The 20,597-nt window shown below is 42.3% G+C and overlaps 1 protein-coding gene across 1 annotated transcript in view; it reads left to right on the top strand.

Annotated features, from left to right (window-relative positions):
* The window catches only part of LOC139462079 (FMRFamide receptor-like), a 54,701-nt gene that overhangs the window by 1,876 nt on the left and 32,228 nt on the right, over positions 1-20,597 (top strand). The window lies entirely within an intron of this gene.

The raw sequence follows: 20,597 nt of genomic DNA, 5'->3' as shown, positions 1-20,597 counted from the left end.
GCTAGCCTTACCACGGGCACCCTCTAGCCCTCTCTGCTAGCCTTACCACGGGCACCTTCTATCCCTCTCTGCTAGCCTTACCACGGGCACCCTCTAGCCCTCTCTGCTAGCCTTACCACGGGCATCCTCTAGCCCTCTCTGCTAGCCTTACCACGGACACCTTCTATCCCTCTCTGCTAGCCTTACCACGGACACCTTCTAGCCCTCTCTGCTAGCCTTAACACGGTCACCTTCTAGCCCTCTCTGCTAGCCTTACCACGGGCACCCTCTAGCCCTCTCTGCTAGCCTTACCACGGACACCTTCTAGCCCTCTCTGCTAGCCTTACCACGGACACCTTCTATCCTCTGCTAGCCTTACCACGGACACCTTCTTTCCCTCTCTGCTAGCCTTACCACGGGCACCTTCTATCCCTCTCTGCTAGCCTTACCACGGTCACCTTCTAGCCCTCTCTGCTAGCCTTACCACGGGCACCTTCTATCCCTCTCTGCTAGCCTTACCACGGGCACCCTCTAGCCCTCTCTTCTAGCCTTACCACGGACACCTTCTATCCCTCTCTGCTAGCCTTACCACGGTCACCTTCTAGCCCTCTCTGCTAGCCTTACCACGGACACCTTCTATCCCTCTCTGCTAGCCTTACCACGGGCACCTTCTATCCCTCTCTGCTAGCCTTACCACGGTCACCCTCTAGCCCTCTCTGCTAGCCTTACCACAGGCACCTTCTATCCCTCTCTGCTAGCCTTACCACGGACACCTTCTATCCCTCTCTGCTAGCCTTACCACGGGCACCTTCTAGCCCTCTCTGCTAGCCTTACCACGGGCACCTTCTATCCCTCTCTGCTAGCCTTACCACGGTCACCTTCTAGCCCTCTCTGCTAGCCTTACCACGGACACCTTCTAGCCTTCTCTTCTAGCCGGTCACTTGCTAGCCTGCTGGCACCTGATTTGTTACAAGTGAAAATCATCACTCGCCGAAGAACTATGAGAACGTACATAGCCTGTTATTTTCTGTGTGTAAAGATCACGGTGACGATGGATGACACTGACAAATGGTTATTAGTGAAACTAGTTGCTCTCAAAAGAAGAAATACCAATAAATCAAGTTAACAACAATGCCCACACCACCATCACATACTTCAGCTGGAGAGTGTCATCCATACAAGATACACTCTGACCGTCGACATAGGTCGCACTATTAAATGTATATTTTGGCAACAGGTCATTATTAACACAATCACTCTAGAACTAGAATTTTTAGATGGCTGGCCTTTGTGATGACGATATACCATATGTATATTAGATGTCTTAAGTCAGGTAGTAAAACATTCATGTATATTCTTCCTCGATAATATTTAATGTTACTTTTTTGGCATCTATAGTGTGATCATTCACAAAAAAGGTTTAATTAGCAACACCAGTATGCAAAGATTTCTTTTCATTGTTAGATGATGGCATTTCTCATAGAAGAATAGCATTGCACGGTCACTTCTCCAGTCATTATCAAATAACATTGCTAAGATGACGTAGGGTGGCAGTAGTTGCAAAATAATCAAACAGTATGGCGTTGACAATGCACATTATCTGGCAAAGGCAATATGTTCACTATTCATATTTTATTCATAAGTTAAGAGATTAATCTACTGTGTTTTCACTTCAGAGATTTTGAAAGTAGATTCGAGACCTTTAAATTTCTATCGAACCGAAACTGAGGTTTCGAACTTGAAAGATTACAGGTATCGAATCTATGTTCGAAACCTCTAAACTGAAAACACATTGAAGATTACAGGTACCGAATCTATGTTCGAAACCTCTAATCTGAAAACACACTTGGTTTATTTCCATTTTACCCTGACACACTGACAAAAACAATCTCGATTTCTTTGGTTATAGAGGAAATGATAAGTCATTTGGTATCGGTTGAACCTGGTACTTTCAGACGGCTGGAAGGGCGAATTCAGGGATTGATGGAGGTCTGATTTAATCTGCTCATGTGTTTGTTAAATGTACTCAACCCACAATTATAACAATAATACCTGAACCACTTCAATAAAACATAAAAAGGGCACATACATACAACTATTATACCGTCATAATGTTGCACGGAAGGAAAGTCGAATCATTGTGACTATGTTTACTCTACGATAGGGTAAAAACCTAACGTCGAGCCTTATTGATGTGACTCAATTTTACAGTACAATTTAGAAGTATTTCCCCGTAAAATATATTGCCACACATTCTGTAAATAATGTAGGAACCGCAATAGGTTATTAAGAAATGTTAAAGAAGCAAGTGCAGAATTTAAACTTGTCAATCGGGCGGGTTTGCGAAAGAAATGCTTCTAAATAAATATTTTCTTAAGCGATAATGCAGTCATCAGCAAGATCATGGTCTAACGTAGATTCGATACCTCTGGCGGTCAAATCAGACTCACGTCAATAGCTGTAACCGCCTCCGTGGTCTAGTGGTAGAGCATCCGCCCGGAGGGCGGAAGATCCGGGGTTCAATCCGGCTGCGTCATACCAAAAGACGTTAAAAGATGGTACTTGTTGTTACCCTGTCTGGCGCTCGGCATTAAGGGGCTGAAACAAGGACTGGTCGGCTCGGAGTCAGTATACTGTGTTTGAGTCGGGTATTCATGTTAAACTGCGGCATGGTATCTCAGTGAGCTAGCACAATAAATCGGCATAAGTCCGGACTAGTACAAACAGACACGCACACACACGTACACACGCACACACACGCACGCACGCACGCACACACGCACGCTATGTTAGTGCAATAAACTTGGACGCGACGTTAGACCCCATTCACCTTACCACCAATAGCTGTATGTCTGGTACTTTCATGATAAAGTATGCTTCGTTTCAGTTTCTGCGTCTGTATCGAACGACATTTACGCTGTGCACTGGAGATGATTGTATACAATAATTGAACGGTCACGGTTCGTGATTGTCATACCTGTCGCTCTGACAACGCTGTTGTGACATGTGTCGAAGCAATTATGGCACGATGATATTAGAATATTGCATTACCAGCTTGAAATTACATTTAATTTAGATTTTGCACTTTGTGTTTTAGAACACAAACTTCGTTTATTGTACACGATGTTTTTATTGCACATTGATCTGTCAGTATATTCAACGTGTAAGCTCTCTACAATTATGGTTGTCTTTGACTATATTTTCTGAATGTGTAAAGTGGACATTTTACACTCGACCGACACGCCATCTGCCTCAGACGAAACAACATGTCCCGGGGGAAGCGCCAGTCCCCATCCCCGGCCAACCATCGGGGCACCAATTTGTACACGTCCCACACGAGATGTTACAGACGGGATTTCATTAACTACTGTCTGTCTAGTTACTAGTACTTCACAAGCAAGTACATCAGGTCATGTTTGGAAGCGTCTACAGTCACGTAGATAATCGCCTCTGCGTAGGTCAGTTTCCACTCTAGTGAGCTCACTGTAATTAAGCACTGACGCTCTGAACTTCCTTTCAGTTGTTATTGTTAATGATGTTAGCTTCTCATGAGTGATATACCGTGGTCGGGATGGCCTGCGCAGGAACACATTGTTACTCACGTCTGGAACCAACAACTAACCATATGGGATATGTGCTCCAATCATTTGCATGAGTTGACAGTCACGTTCAGAAGATCTTCATCATGTAATGATATGTTCTGAAACACTGGGTAGTTTCAACCAGATGTTAACAGTCACTGTGTCGTTTGTTGTTTTCGTTTCAAACGTTTCATAATTCTCGTTATGTTGTGTTGTTGGAGCAAACTTGACACGCTGTATTTTGTATGTTCTTTTTGGTGTAGTACCGCGAAAGCCAATTAGGAGATAGACCTACTGTGTTTTTAATGTAGAGCTAGGTTACCAGTAGATTTATTTGCTCTAAATTTGAAACCTTACGTTTCGACTTTGTTTCCAATTTCATATGATAAAATTAAAAGCGAACTCTTTGGTGTTAGCAAGGATATTAAGAGAAGCGACAAGGGTTGGCTCCAATGTTTTCAGTGGGTTGTCGGAGCTGAATTAACGAAACATAGATTCTAGACATGAAACATGAAAGTGTAGTGGTGTTTAAGCCCAAATATTGTTTGTTAACATCGTTATACTTCACTCGCAAATAGAACATTGGAAGTGTGTAGCGTCGCCAACATGAAGTAGGCACCACAAAAGTAAATAAGACAAGCCCCGCAAGGTTTAGGTCTACACCGCGCGTCAACATCAGGACGTTACATCACTCATTGTGACGCAGAAAATATAACTTCACAGTCGGCCATAGAAACGTGCCAAATTTCAAGCCCGTTGTGGTCCGTAAAACTTGATTTACACAGTCGATTTCTCCGGTGATCTCTGCTCAAAGAGTAAGTGAACTAGTGAAACTAGTGTATTCGGTTCCAATGTTATAATTCACAATGCTGAACTATGGCATTAAAAAGAGCAGTATAGATTCAAAGAACTTGTTGATTGGTAAAAAAACCCAAGAACTTCTTAACACATCAGACGTGTTTACTATGCAGGAGTTCCGCGGCAAACGGAATGCACGCGTTTGGTAATAATAATGTTTCGACATATTATAGGGGTGGACACAACGTCTGGGAGCAATATACGCAAATTGAATTGGGAATCGAAATAGAAACTTTATGCTTGATAAGCCAACGCTCGTTTTCTTTCTAATAATCGTTTTCTTATAATTCTTTTATAACCTCCACATCAAGGAGTCTTTACAGAAAGTTTACCCCAAGGGTGTGCAACATAATGGCTTTGTCCAAGAGCCAGCCATCACCGAATTCTATCACTGGAAGGGACAACCTATGCACTTTCATATGTTAGATGTCGATGACCACGACGTCACAGCAGGAACCCGGAGTCGACGTCGCCGTATGCTTGTCACCATCTTCCTGTTCGTAGGCTATAACATTGACCATGTGGCAAGCACTGGACTAATTACACCACTAGTTAATAGGGTTAGCGGGGAAAGGTCACACTTAACGACCTTGTTCCATCTGGTCTAGACTGCATAATTAGTTCCCTGTGGATCACTTATATTTAATACCCAGTTTGATTGCCATTTTGTTGTTCATTGCCAAAAGTCATTATCCTAAACAAGAATTTATAAAAAGTTGAAACTCATATATATCAATAGACACGAGGGTGAGATTCTCCATTACATCATGATTCGTTTTATTGTTAATTTCTTAATCTAGCAATTTAAGCGCAAACCCTATCGGAATATCGGCGTTTTATAGTAGCGCCTTCATATGTGGACCTCCCCACAGTTCACAAGAAGTAAGGGTAAGGAATATGGATGAACATGTTCTTTATTAGAACTAGGAGCGACATTTCGGTGTAGGTTCTAATGCCGTTATCAAGCAAGTGATGAACAGAGTATGGTTGACAAGTATATCTATACAGGTAGGAGGCAGTGTTCATACAGCAGAGTAGATTCAGATGTAGTTACACAAGGGGTGGAGAAGCTTGTTGTGTAATAAAGTTGTTCATCCATATATCTTATCCTTACTTAGCACTCCAACTTCTAAATGCCTCTCAAAGAAGTTCACAAGAAGTAATAACAGTTTGATTCCGCATTAGCGCCAATTTCAGAGACCTGAAATGTGTCTGCTCAACAGTATCCCATGTTAGAGCAGATTGCAGACATTGACAACGAAGGCGAAAACCACGAGAACTGATTTCCTGCTGACGCACTAAACATATGGGAGTGAATGTGGGATTCAAACCAACTATCAGCGGATCATTACACGAGTAAGACACGCAAATAAAACAAACCAAGTTTACTGTATCAGTACACAGTTTTGAAATGCACTCTTATGACTTTTGCAATGTTCGTTATCCTACTTATTTTGGTCATGGTTCCCGACACGTTGATTCAATGATAACCTAACCTATCCAGTTGACAAAATAAACCGGTACATGTAAAACATCACATTTCACGTGACAGCATCACTGTTCAACAGTCATTCATTAACTTATGCTTATGAAACAGTTTTGTAGGTTTTACTGAAGTAATAATTGATAAGTGTTACATGACTATAGTTCACAAAGAAACATGTCCCGTGAAGATTCCGGCTTAGAATTGGTCTTCAGAAATCTATACATGTCGTAAGAGGCGACTACGGGGTCGGATTGTCAGGCTCTCTGAATTGGTTGATGCATGTCATCGATGCTCATGATGTCAATAACTGGATTGTTTGCTTACAGACCGCCGTCATACAGCTGGAATATTGTTAAATGCAGCGTTTAACAACAAACAGACAAATACAAAGCCACACGCCGTATGTTCTGTCACAGTCTGTGTTCGGATATTGTTGTCAGGCACATTGAGTTTTATACAATGGCCAAAATATTTAAATATGTTTAGTGATTGTAAATAAATCACATCTACATCCGCCACAGCTTGCCCTTCGATATCCGTCACGGATGTGAGCGTGGAAAACTAATTAAATGGTCACTGATAACAGCCTGTTTGTACTTGTATCTATAATTATGTCTTTTCTCGATATTATATTTATTATATTGCGCATTTGAAGTCTCTGACAAACGTGACCACAGGCAACGCGTGTCTCACCGACCATCAGGTGACAGCAGCCATCTGTCCTGGGTGAACACAGGAGTGACTAATCGCTTGTTGCACCAGAGGGCGCTTGCAGGACACGCGTACTGTCCCTACCAAGGATAAATTGTGCTTCTGGGTGAGTGATTTGTTATAGAAATACGAAAACAACAGAACCCGGATGGTACCTGGGTGTGACTTATCCTTTGTTTCATGGCAGAAAAGATTAACTGGAACCATATGTCAGAATCGGGTTCTTTAACTTCTTGTCAGAAGTATATGTAGAAATGTGTACTGGTACATACGGGTTAGACTGTGATCAGAGTTGGGGTGAAAGATTATTCTATTTATTTTATAACAATTAAACTTGATAACATCCATTCATATGTCTCATTTACGGTGTGTAAAAAAATCTTATGTCCATGATATGTACATCGCACCTTGGATGATACTGCTTGTGTACATGCTATTCTGAAGATTCGAGCTCATTCTGTATTGCCAGCAGGTTCGGAATATGCAGTCTTCATGAGAGGCATCTTTCAGCTGAGACGAGTCAATATCTATTGTTTCTATGAGAAAACTCTTGTATATTCAAGGACTGATTTAAATTAATATTGTTATGTGGATATATACCAGGAATATGATCACCTTATCGACAGTAATACATCCAATGCTTATGGTATCCTGTAACAAGCCAGCTCAACAATACAGCCCCGGGCGTTGCTACTGTACGTAGAATGGAAACAGGCACTATGAAATTGTGTATATCCACCCTTTTACGGTATGCCTTCTGCGCAACTTTGTATAAGTTCATATTTTGGGAATTTCAATGCGATGTTTCATTAACGTGTCGTTTTCAGTTTCGATAAAATCAGAAAATGAGTCATGGGATTGGATTTTCTGGTCCATCACTTGATTGTCTGGTTTGTTTTCATGCCGCCGGTAGGAGTACCAGTGTCAGGCAACAAACCCATACTATATTGCCTTTCAATCCCAATAAAATCTGTTTTGTCGGAGTCTGTTTATTCTCAGACGTTGACTTTATATATTTACTAAATCGCGCGGTATTTCAACATTATTGTTGAGTAAAGTTGATTATTGTTGAGTTCGCACGTGCTCCACTTTGATAATGATCCATATGGCTTTTCTTCGACATTCAGTTATTTATCTGAACGAATTTTCTGATATGACTTCAACAGTTTTTAATCGTTGGGCTTTTCATGTTTTCTTTCCGTTGGCGATTTAATTATTTTTATCTCATGTAATTAAAATGATCTGCTGACAAATTTAAAATTGCATTTAGTTTCAACAAAATCAGTAAATGCGCTATTGTGTCGCTTGACTGTCGGACCGCCTCCGTGGTCTAGTGGTAGAGCGTCCGCCCGGAGAGCGGAAGGTCCGGAGTTCGATCCCCGGCCGCGTCATACCCAAAGACGTTAAAATATGGTACTTGTTGTTACCCTGTCTGGCACTCGGCATTAAGGGGCTAAAATAAGGACTGGTCGCCTCGGAGTCAGTGTACTGTGTCTGAGTGGGGTATTCATGTTAAACTGCGGCATGGTATCTCAGTGAGCTAGCACTATAGTAGTACAAGCAGTCACACACACACGTGCATGCACGTCGCCCTATAAGTGTAATAATCTAGGACGCGACGTTAAACCCAATTTCATCTCACCTCACCTCACTTGACTGTCGGTTTGTTTACAGTCCTCGCGAGCACTGCTGTGCGGCGTTAGAGAACAAACAAACACCTACCTTTTGTTGCAAATTGTGTGAGTGGAGGGTGCTACCGGTAGGACAGGACTTGTTACCCTTTACGGGAACACTTGGTGTCATCAGTGACATATCGTGAACCATTCACATACTTTTCAGTTTGAGAGCGGTTATTCTCTGGAGATGCCGTTTTATATGTTCCCCTTGTTGTAGAAGCTGTGAACTATTCCTACAAACTGAAGGATACACCTGTACATTTACCAGAGAGAATGTCGCCACCCACAATTTCTTCAGACATAACATTTTCCTCTTCTGTATTATAACCACTGGCAAACTGTATTCTTCGTTTCCAGTTTTGATCTCTTAGTTTCTACGTGACAGGGATGCAAAAGCGAACACTTCTGACATTGTCTTGACACACTCTTAACTAGTAGCTATTGAAATACTTCTGACGTACCTCCTTGACACACCCTATACTATTCAAATACCTCTGACGTTGCCTTGACCCAGTCTAAACAAGCAGCTATTGACATACTTCTGACGTACTTCCTTGACCCACGTTAAACTAGCAGCAATTCTGATACCTCTGACGTTGCCTTGACCCACTCTAAACTAGTAGCTATTCAAATATCTCTGACGTACTTCTCGTAGCTATTCAAATGAGTGAGTGAGTGAATGAGTTTGGTTTAACGCCGCTTTTAACAATATTCCAGTCATATCACGGCGTGTCAGCTTAATGTGGGAGGAAAGGCCGAAGTGATGCAGGTCTCAGACGTTTACCACTTCGGTGAAACCCACGAGCACGGGTATGGTGCTGACAAACCTAGAAACATAATCGGGGCGAAACGGGATTCGAACCCACAATCATAGGTTTCAGGCGTGCCTAAGTGACGCGACTCTGCACAGCGAATCGCGGCGCCTTAGACGACTCGGCAACCCATGCCCCCTCTATTCAAATGAAAGACGAGAAAAGTTATCGTTCATTGATTTAATTACGCACTTTTGGTTGAATTAATGTCATCCTTATTGGTAATAAAACTATAAATAAATTACACAAAACCATCCCAGCTGCCTATTGAAGGGTTATGTTTCAAAATGTGTATTCTTGTGTTAAATTCCAAGATCCAAAATCAATACTATTTAGGTTTTGAATATATCGATGCTTTTCTGTAACTGAGACCAGTTCTGCTTCTAGAGAAGGTTACAAGTTCCATCGACTCAGTTCTGTTCATCACACACGTATCATACAGCTTTTCACTTATGAATATTTCAGCCTTACAGCAGAACACCCACAGCGCCAGACCCGCCCCTAGAATATGAAATGTCCTGTCCCTAAGCTAGCGCATGAATCACAAGTTACAACCTCTCAGCCAGTAGTATGACACGCAGTTTCGGCCGAGTAAGACTCTGGGTGACATAATCTGGCATCTGTATTAGCAGGGAGTGGTTATTCGACTTGATGCCAGATTACCTACAAACTAAGATGTGGATTACGTCACCAATCAGGTCGGAAATGTGTGTCATACTGGTGGCTGAGATGCTGTAACTGGCTGCATATCGGGTGTCTGAATACAGGAAGCAAGCAGTAACTACAACGTCGATTTAAAGTGTGTGTAAATTTAGTTGTGTGATGACGGGGTGTCATGACACACGATCAACCAGGTCACAAATTGCAGCCACTCATCCTCATTAATCAGCTCAAGTGTGGATCTATTTTCCCCCGAAATCCCCATTTGATTCTTGGACAGAGGAAAAGAATATCACCGCCTTCACAGAATCGAGTTTCTGCTAACTGTAAAAGGACACAAAACGTATCAAATATCAGGCAATAATTTTGAATGATGCCCTTTCTACCAATAATTGATATTATTAGGCGAATTTAATCACTATCATCTATATGTGGACTTGTAGAAGGACTGGGATTATTTTGTATCAGGCCCCTCAGGATCTCTTATCTGCTGGGGAGTTGATTGGCGGGGTTCACATGATATCGTGCCACTGCAATTTCAAAGCTGCAAATAGGATATGGCTCTAGGAAAAGTATTTCATATACTAAATAAAGTAAATTCGTGTCCGAAGTGTTAATCAACCCGATACAAATATCCTACTTACTAATATAAACCATGATGATTCACGCCCTGGATATGATAGCATTCTAGAAACCGTCTGTAGTTTCCTGACTATTGCTGTTCCAGCTGTGCTGGTGCGGTGTGTCGAGGAAGAGAGTTTGGAACTGATAAGAAGGTCCCTTTTTGTTATGTACATTATAGATAAAAAAAACATTACTGAAATTAACTTACTGTCTGTCTTGAAACATATAAAACATTAGTGAGTGGGTATGGTTTTACGCCGCTTTTAGCAATATTCCAGCAATATCACGGCGGGGGACACAAGAAATGGGCTTCACACATAGTACCCATGTCGGGAATCGAACCCGGGTCTTCGGCGTGACGAGCGAACGCTTTAACCACTAGGTTACCCGACCTACCCCTATAAAACATTAAACGACAGAAATACGATGTTTTGCGGAATGCCATGTCAAGGGAATACAGCCCCCGGCCTATCCGACTCCTTTAACTAATTAACGACTAATTGTATAGGTCGATAATCTGTCGAAACAGATTGCATTTGACCTGAAAGACATAAGAGGTCCCCCACCTAAATGGGAACCCGATGAAGATTTAGTCGAGCAGTTTCTTATGCCACTACCAGCAATAATACATGAGCGCTAAAACATTTACTTACGTAGTCCACACGATAGCTCCAAGTCTTGTGAACATACATATATGGCTGACCTTGTCGTCTAGCGATTTGTTTTCAGAGGTGAGGACCAGACGTGGATAAAGCAGAATTGTGATAATATACATTATTTGCCATCAATGATCCATGTTTCATCTAATGAGGGTAAATACCACATCTCGGGAAATATTGTATGGCCAAGCATACATGTATAATACACCGATGGATTCGTTTGATGAAATGGACTCAATACTGGGGTTCATGTTTTGCCCACTTCATTTGATTCGATATGCACGCTGGATGCCAGTGCGACCGAGATACTGACAACATTTTCTTCACATATAATGTTAACATGTGCCTTCTTCATGTTCTTTGAACCCATCATTGTAAAATGTGGCTCTAAGTTGCTTTAACCCATCCTCGGTGGTACGGATTAACTGTTATCTACACTCCCTGTGGCTGCACTTCCTGGGCCTCGTGCTTAAAGCTGTCGCTCATTTCCCACATTGGTTTCGAAAATACCCCTGGGGCGAATTCGATTGACAAGAGTTCAACACGAGCAAAAGCACATGCATATTTATAAGCGCACCGGTAGTCCTTCAGCAACACGCAGCTGTTGCCATGGGTTGGGAATGGAGGGTATAAGGCGAAGGGCGGCCCTGTGTTGCAAGAAAACAAAGCTATGTTGCACTATGCCGAAATTGCCTTACTGGTTATTGCAAAGATGACTTAAGATTTCTAATGGTGTTCTCTGTTTGATTGCGCTGTTAATTTCTTTAAATACAAGCGACAAAACCCTTTCCATATTCATAAATGAAGCGACAAAACATTTTCCATATCCAATAGAAATCTCTGCATAAAGCAGTCGATTGTACGATTCCGACTGTATCACGAGCCTGTGTTAATGCATCACCATCAAATAGTAATGATACTGGGTGTTCGCGGTAAGGTGACCGTGTCCTGCCCCACCGGTTTAACCCGTCACAAACACATGCAAAGGCAAATCAATTGTTCACCTGAAAAAGACACGGGAAGATATGGTACAAGTCAAAATAGGGAATTGCATCGGACAACATGTTTGTCACTGATGCGTCAAATCTGGAAATGTCCTCCACATGTCTACAATAAAACGTTTTGAAAGTTTTACTGAGGTCTTCATGATGTAACCTTGATCAAACAACTTCTGAACAAGAGTCGTATGACGCTCTTTGGAATCTTGGTAGAAAGATCATGCTCGATTGTACCTCAAAAGTGAGAAATGTAGACATCGTGGCTTGCAGAGAGAGAGAGAGAGAGAGAGAGAGAGAGAGAGAGAGAGAGAGAGAGAGAGAGAGAGAGAGAGAGAGAATTCGAACAAGACTATGTTGGTATTAAAGCTCCTTGTTTGTCGACTGCTGGGGATCAGGTGGTTACATTGTAGGAGGTTATCATCGTACCATCGTGACGGTGTGAGTCTTTTGGCAGTTATGGTAGTAAAAGCATTGTGTAGAGGACATTTCCAAATTTGGCAAACGTGATGTCTATGCTCTTCTGGTGCCCCCGGCGGGGCAGGATACGCTCACCTTTTCGCGAACAACGGAATCGTACAACGGACTCTTTTCGCTTCTATTTGCTTAATTATGCTGTCAATGCTTATGATATTCACCTGGCGCCGACTCATTTATACATAGGCCGACCTGTTATAGCTACAGTATGACCGAATGCGCCGAACAACATCTACAAACCTATGTTAATTGCAGAGTATGCCTGTTTTTTTTGTATGATATTTACGACAACCTCAGACACCATCTGAGTGAAATTGCCAATAGTCTGGCTTTTCTATACCAATCAACACTAAACTAGAGGTACGTGTCTCTGGAGAGTCAATCCTCCGTTCCAGCATGGACGAAAACTTTAGAAATATAACCGCGAAATTCTATAATTAGTTTTTTGGTCACATTTTACACAACTGCAACCTTGAACAGTCAGCATATTGAACCATGGTTTGTTTGTACGATGGTTCGCTGTCCTGAACACAAAACTACTTCTTCTTTTATGCTGACTTCACGCCATGTTGCACGGGTTCAGTCTGTGGTTACAGCTTTCCAACATTGATGGATCTAATCTGTACAGCCGACATTAGAACTCCTCGAGGACTGGGCGAATTGATTTCAGCTGTTTGTACGGTGGTTCGCTGTCCTGAACACAAAACTACTGCACGGTCTTCTTTTATGCTGACTTCACGCCATGTTGCACGGGTTAAGTCTGTGGTTACAGCTCTCCAACATTGATGGATATAATCTGTACAGCCGACATTAGAACTCCTCGAGGACTGGGCGAATTGATTTCAGCTGTTTGTACGGTGGTTCGCTGTCCTGAACACAAAACTACTGCACGGTCTTCTTTTATGCTGACTTCACGCCATGTTGCACGTGTTCAGTCTGTGGTTACAGCTCTCCAACATTGATGGATCTAATCTGTACAGCCGACATTAGAACTCCTCGAGGACTGGGCGAATTGATTTCAGCTGAAATGGCATTAACTAAATAGCTTATAGTAGCTTAATATTATTATCCTTTGCCAATGACCACTCCGCTGGTCAAACAATGCATCCTGATCACGATGCCAGAACAAGATGTTGTGAAGTATCATATAACACGTACCTGCGTTTGTCGGGGAAATGTTTGAGCATTAGCTGAGGTGTAACGTTTTATTTTATTCAGTTACTTGTTTTGTAGTAGGTACGTAATGGTATGAACGATATATGGATAATAGTTTTCCCGCTGTTGATACTCGCTGCCAGTAAACGAGCTCCATCATACAATGGGTTGATTGCAAATGTAGTGATAGATTGCATGCTACTTACACAGGTAATTATTTTACTGATAACAGGACAACTAAATTAATATTTGCTCTATTTTTCACTCTTTTGAGATTCTTCATTAACATTCATGTTCCATATAACCTGTCGATTATGATGCAGATTACGACTGTCATATGAGCCTTGATCACCATACGTTTTGTGAGGCACATGGTATTGGAACGTATTTTCGTCCTAGCAGAAATGCTTTGGTTTTAAATTAGTATTTTACTACAGGGACACATGTAGTCGAGTCGTCTGAGGAACATTGCTACTCTATACAGAATGGCGTGCTGATCGTGGGTTTGGATCAAGGATTCGTCCTGATTATGATTGTTGGTTGTGTTGCCTCTGTACCATTGCCCATGGACTTCAAAGTGGTATACATCTGGGACCTGCACCACCTTGGAGGTTACTGTGTTTGAGTTGGTTATGTCCTGTTAAAACCGAGGCATGGTATGTCAGTGGGCTAGCAATATAAAACTGATGAAAGTACGAGTAGCCACATGCACACGTGCACACGCGGGCACACGCGTGCACACACACACACACACACACACACACACACACACGCACGCACGCACGCACGTACACACACACACACACACACACACACACACACACACACACACACACACACACAGACAGACACAGAGAGAGAGACACACACACCTTTCACACACATAGATTTTACCTCATCTCACCATGATGAAGACAATTACATTCACCTCGTTTTGTACCTCTATATATGACTCTTATCTTCAGGTTTACATTTCTAAACATCCAGCACGGAAACCAAGATAACAAGGGACCCTTATAACCACCCAACTACTTCCATGTTCTGGTATACTGTGTCTAGTGGTAGAGCGTCCGCCCGGAGAGCGGAAGGTCCGGGGTTCGATCCCCGGCGCGTCATACCAAAAGACGTTAAAAGATGGTACTTGTTGTTACCCTGTCTGGCGCTCGGCATTAAGGGGCTAAAACAAGGACTGGTCGGCTCGGAGTCAGTATACTGTGTCTGAGTCGGGTATTCATGTTAAACTGCGGCATGGTATCTCAGTGAGCTAGCACTATAAATCGGCATCAGTCCGGACTAGTACAAGCAGCCACTCAAACATACACACGTACATGCACGTCGCTATATAAGTGCAATGATCTTGGAAGCGACGTTAAACCCCATTTCACCTCACCTCACCATGGTCCGGCTTTGCACAACACGTATCTATTGAATGGTTTATGTTGAAATTGTGCATCACATTCCACATCAGTCTCCGCTGAGAGTAGTTTCGTGCTTGGCTTTCTTAGTTTTCCAATTATCAGTTCAGGTAAATGTTGACTGGGTTGTGGGTACAATACCGCCTGGTCACGGAAGGCACGATGGGCTGCGTGTGTTTGCCCATCTCGTTCATGATGGAGCGAAAGTTGTTGTGGTTGTCAGACTTGAGGTTCATATCGAGCCATCGAACGAACGGTAAAATCGTTGTCAGCAGAACACAGGGCAGAGATTCAGATTCATTGTGTTTATGAATTATTAACATATCCTCCCCTGCATTTGTGTCTTGTGGGCTTATCTGTACTGTACATTGCTTCGTAATGTTGAGTGGTGTTTCAAGTGACTCTCATAAATGGCTGTGCTGTTAGGTTCTGTAAGTGTTTTGTAACATGCACACGTATTGATTGCGTCTCTATCCTAAACGTTCTGTATTATCTCGTGTGTCATGCATCAACCAAAGCCGCCATCTAACGCCAAACAAGTCTCTGTCATTCAGTTATTTGAAGTAGACATTTAGCATGTAGGTTATATCGACACATGTATCAGTAAGTCGCTCCTAAGGCCATTACGACACGTAAGATGGAAATGATGTTGGCATACTGAAGGGCGTGGAAAACCACAAAAAAAGGTATATCGCTTACAGGTATACGGGGTGTCAGCTTAAGGTGTCAGTTTGTAAAGTCTAAAGACAGGCTGCTCTGGGCCGTTTACCCAAAGCGCGGTTATATTCTGACAAACCAAGGCTTATTGTCATGGTGGAATTGCGATTCGAGGCAACGGTCTTCCAATCCTCGCACAACAAAGGGACCCAACTCTACAATGAGAATTGCAGCTTTTCTGTTTTTAACATATTTTTATTTCTTAACCGAATTCTGGATTGGTAGCCTTTGGTTTCCTTTTTTCCCAGTGGACTACTCATACCCTGTATAAGTGTACATATGGTCAATCACTTGACACGAAGGAAGCGTCGAGGGAAATACTCCACGATGAAGCAGTGCTGGAATGTTAAGGAAGTCAAACGTTTTCCAAAGGCTATTGTTGGGTAAAGTGTCTGACATCGTACTTCTCATAGGCATAGCAATTCTACAGAGGGCATCACAGTGTTTGTCAGACCTTTTCTATGTGTTCCAATATAATATACCATGGGATTCCATAATTATACGTTAGTTTCAAGGACATGGGAGATCCGTTTTCAGAAAATCGCAATACCTTAATGGGCTCATCTGCCAAAGTTGACATATCTTTAAAAAACACAGAAATTTAAAAAAAATAACTGCCTATATTTACTTGCGATCTACACAATATGTGTAGTTTTGGAAACTGTCGGAAAAAGTCAGATGTTAACTGCTTCAGGCCTAATATCTAAAACATGAGTGGCCCAAGGGGACATCTAGATAAGAGGAATATGTCTGGATAGTCTATTGTAGTGCGCGGACATCCGCTGTGAGGGTTAAGAGCACTGGGGCTATACCGAAGCAGAAAACACGCTGTTGTCTATATGTCCTCTCCGATTCTTCTGTGATGTAGGTCAAATCAACGTTGTTTTTTGGATGATTGGGTTCAGCTTTTCAAGATTTTTTTGTAGGTCAATAGTTCGATAGCTTTTTTCTGTTTGATGTTCATATTTCAAAGATCCTGGAAGATGTGATTGCCTTAAGTGTCTTTACTTTGGGTACGCTTTTGTTTTGGCGACACAATTTCTTGCAAAGAAAATCTTTAGGTCAACTTCCGTCGGAAAATCGATATATCAGATGATCACTGAAGCAACATATATTTCGTAGACCAGGGCTCACTTGCACAAAGCGAGCTTAGTTCTACGACTATCGTAGGCCTATGTTAAAACATGGGAGTTGCGATAGACTTAACGCTAAAAATCGCTTTGTGCAAATGGACCCAGTACTTTCGGCATTGCAACTGTGGTCGTGGTGACGTAGGGGCTCATGGCTAACCGGTATGTTCTGGTTCCACTATATACAGTTGCAAAACCGTCACATTGATTTCCAGCAACAAAAGCCTCCCAAATACTTAAAATGGTTGTTGGAGTGGTCTAACTGCGTTCACATCCTTCGAAACAGACATTTGCAATGTTGTTTCCTAGTTTTTGACCAAAGGTCTTCAACACTTTCCTCATCAACTGGACATTGTCTTGTGAGTTGTAAGCTGTATCGCTCTGGTTCAGCGTGAAGGTGACAGCCGTATCTTGTGCCTGTCCTTTAACACTGATATAGGTGAACAGCAGGAGACAGTGTCTAGTCCAATAGTCATCTTTATGTCGAGAATATTCCAGCAGCCCCAGACTTTGCAGTTTCCTATTTTAACTTGTACCATTATTTTCCAGTGTTCTTTTCAGTTGAACAATTGACTTGCCTTTGCAAATGTTTGTGACGGGTGCCACCGGTGGGGCAGGGTACGCCCACCTTTTTGCGAACAACTGGTATCACTATTTGATAATGATCATAAACACATGCTCATGATATAGTCAGAATCGTACAATCGACTCTGCTTTATGCAGAGATTTCTATTGGATATGGAAAGGGTTTTGTCGCTTTATTTATATGGTATCTCATTTTCACAACTTTTGAGATACAATCGAGCATGCTCTTTCGAAGAAGATTTCAAAGACTGTCATATGATGACAATGCAATTCCCAGTTTTACTTGTATCATTTGTTCCCGTGTTTTTTTCAGGTGAACAATTGACTTGCCTTTTCATGTATTTGTGATGGCGCCACCGGTGGGACAGGATACGCTTACCATATGTTTTTCATAGTGATTCATAAACACACGATCATGATATGGTCGAATTTGTACAATGAACTGAGATTTCTTATGGTTATGGAAATGTTTTTTGTCGCTTTTATTTATATAACCTGATGTACTTCCAGGTAGCAACATTAGGTTAGGGTTAGGTTAGGGTTAGGGTTAATTAGCGTAACATGTACGCTAGACCAACGTTGACGCAATTTCCGTTGTTCGGTTGTTCGGTTATCGTTACATTTTTGTGACGTCATCATTTAAAATGTTCCTTTGACATAACGTAATTATGTGACATGCCTATCAACGGTGGCTGTAATATAAGTTTGACATCTTTACCTACAGTTTACCTGTCACTTTGACTCTTTCAGCTTACCGACGGTTGACCTAAGGAAACCAAGCTCCTTAATCAACGATTTGACGTATCCTAAATGTAAGGACTGCTTCCGTGGTCTAGTGGTAGAGCGTTCGATCCCCGGCCGCGTCATACCAAAAGACATTAACAGATGGTACGTGTTGTTACCTTGTCACACACACCCAATTTCGCCTCATCTCATCTAAATGTAAGGCAACTACTGTAGCATCCTAACTGTTCCTAACTGTTCCGTGACTGTTTTGTTAATGTCATCTCTCCGACTAGGCGTACCAGTAACCCCATAAAAGCACCACGGCGTATCAAGGAAGTTCACGCCACTGATCTGCTGCTGAGTCGCTGTGAACGACGGAAATAACTGTCATTCTAACTACCACCTCATTGAAAATAGGTATTATATATCACACTACCAGGGCCATATAATTTGATTCGTCCGCTTAGATGTAGAATTGACGAGGCGTTGCATGCAGGGCGAAAGCTGGACAGACAGAACATGACAGCTGTATTATGTCTTCTACAAGCCGCAAATTTGTCCTTCTCGTGTCTCACGTTATATAATACAAAGATAGACGCATAAACGTAATAACGTATAAGTTAATGACAATTGTCATGGCTATGCGTTTAGGGCCATAAACATGTTTCCATATTCTGATATTATCAAAGTTATTAATGATATCATCTCACTGAATTACGTCCGAATCAAATTCTGACAAGGCAAGCAAAATGTCATCTTATGCTTGGTGAAAGTCGAGGTCATGGTATCAACATAGACTAACGGCACGTGGTATGGACTTTCTCTATATAACGGCATCCTGGAGGCTAGGTCATAGTAGCATATATAGACTGAAGGGGGTGGTATGACCTTCGTATATATTACGGCATCCTGGAGGTTAGGTCATAGTAGCATATATAGACTGAAGGCGGTGTAATGACCTTCGTATATATTACGGCATCCTGGAGGCTAGGTCATAGTAGCATATTTAGACTAAAGGCGGTGGTATGACCTGTGTATATATTACAGCATCCTGGAGACTAGGTCATGGTAGTATATTTAGACTGAGGGTGGTGGTATGACCTGTGTATATATTACGGCATCCTGGAGGCTAGGTCATAGTAGCATATATAGACTGAATGTGGTGGTATGACCTGTGTATATATTACAGCATCCTGGAGGCTAGGTCATAGTAGCATATTTAGACTGAAGGCGGTGGTATGACCTATGTATATATTACGGCACCCTGGAGGCTAGGTCATAGTAGCATATTTAGACTAAAGGCGGTGGTATGACCTGTGTATATATTACAGCATCCTGGAGGCTAGGTCATAGTAGCATATATAGACTAAAGGGGGTGGTATGACCTTCGTATATATTACGGCATCCTGGAGGCTAGGTCATAGTAGCATATATCGACTAAAGGCCTTGGTATGAGCTGTGTATATATGACGGCATCCTGGAGGCTAGGTCATAGTAGCATATATCGACTAAAGGCGGTGGTATGAGCTGTGTATATATGACGGCATCCTAGAGGCTAGGCAAAAGTAGCATATTTAGACTGAAGGCGGTGGTATGACCTGTGTTTATATTACGGCATCCTAGAGGCTAGGTCATAGTAGCATATATAGACTGAAGGCATAGGTATGACCTGTGTATATATTACATCATCCTGGAGGCTAGGTCATAGTAGCATATATAGACTGAAGGCGGGGGTATGACCTTCGTATATATTACGGCATCCTGGAGGCTAGGTCATAGTAGCATATTAAGACTGAAGGCGGTGGTATGACCTGTGTATATATTACGGCATGATAGAGGCTAAGTCATAGTGGCATATTTAGACTGAAGGCGGTGGTATGACCGCTGTATATATTACAGCATCCTGGAGGCTGGGTCATAGTAGCATATATCGACTAAAGGCCTTGGTATGACCGCTGTATATATGACGGCATCCTGGAGGCTAGGCAAAAGTAGCATATTTAGACTGAAGGCGGTGGTATGACCTGTGTATATATGACGGCATCCCGGAGGCTAGGCCACAGTAGCATATATAGACTGAAGACGGCGGTATGACCTGTGTATATATGACAGCATCCTGGAGGCTTGGTCGTGGTAAAAATGTAGATAAACGTCACATGTGTATAGCCCGTGTATGTATAGCAAGGCATCCTAGAGCCTAGGTGATGATATGAATATATTCTGACAGGTACTGGGGCAAGATAAACATAGCCACTGGTCAGCATTCTGACAGGTACTTGTACAAGAGAAACACAGCCACTGGTCAGCATTCTGACAGGTGCCTGGGCAAGAGAAACTGTCACTGGTCAGCA

Source organism: Haliotis cracherodii, unplaced genomic scaffold (genome assembly GCF_022045235.1).
Source record: "Haliotis cracherodii isolate W230 unplaced genomic scaffold, xgHalCrac1.p SCAF_1, whole genome shotgun sequence".
Taxonomy (NCBI): domain Eukaryota; kingdom Metazoa; phylum Mollusca; class Gastropoda; order Lepetellida; family Haliotidae; genus Haliotis; species Haliotis cracherodii.
This window is presented reverse-complemented; position numbering and strand designations above follow the sequence as displayed.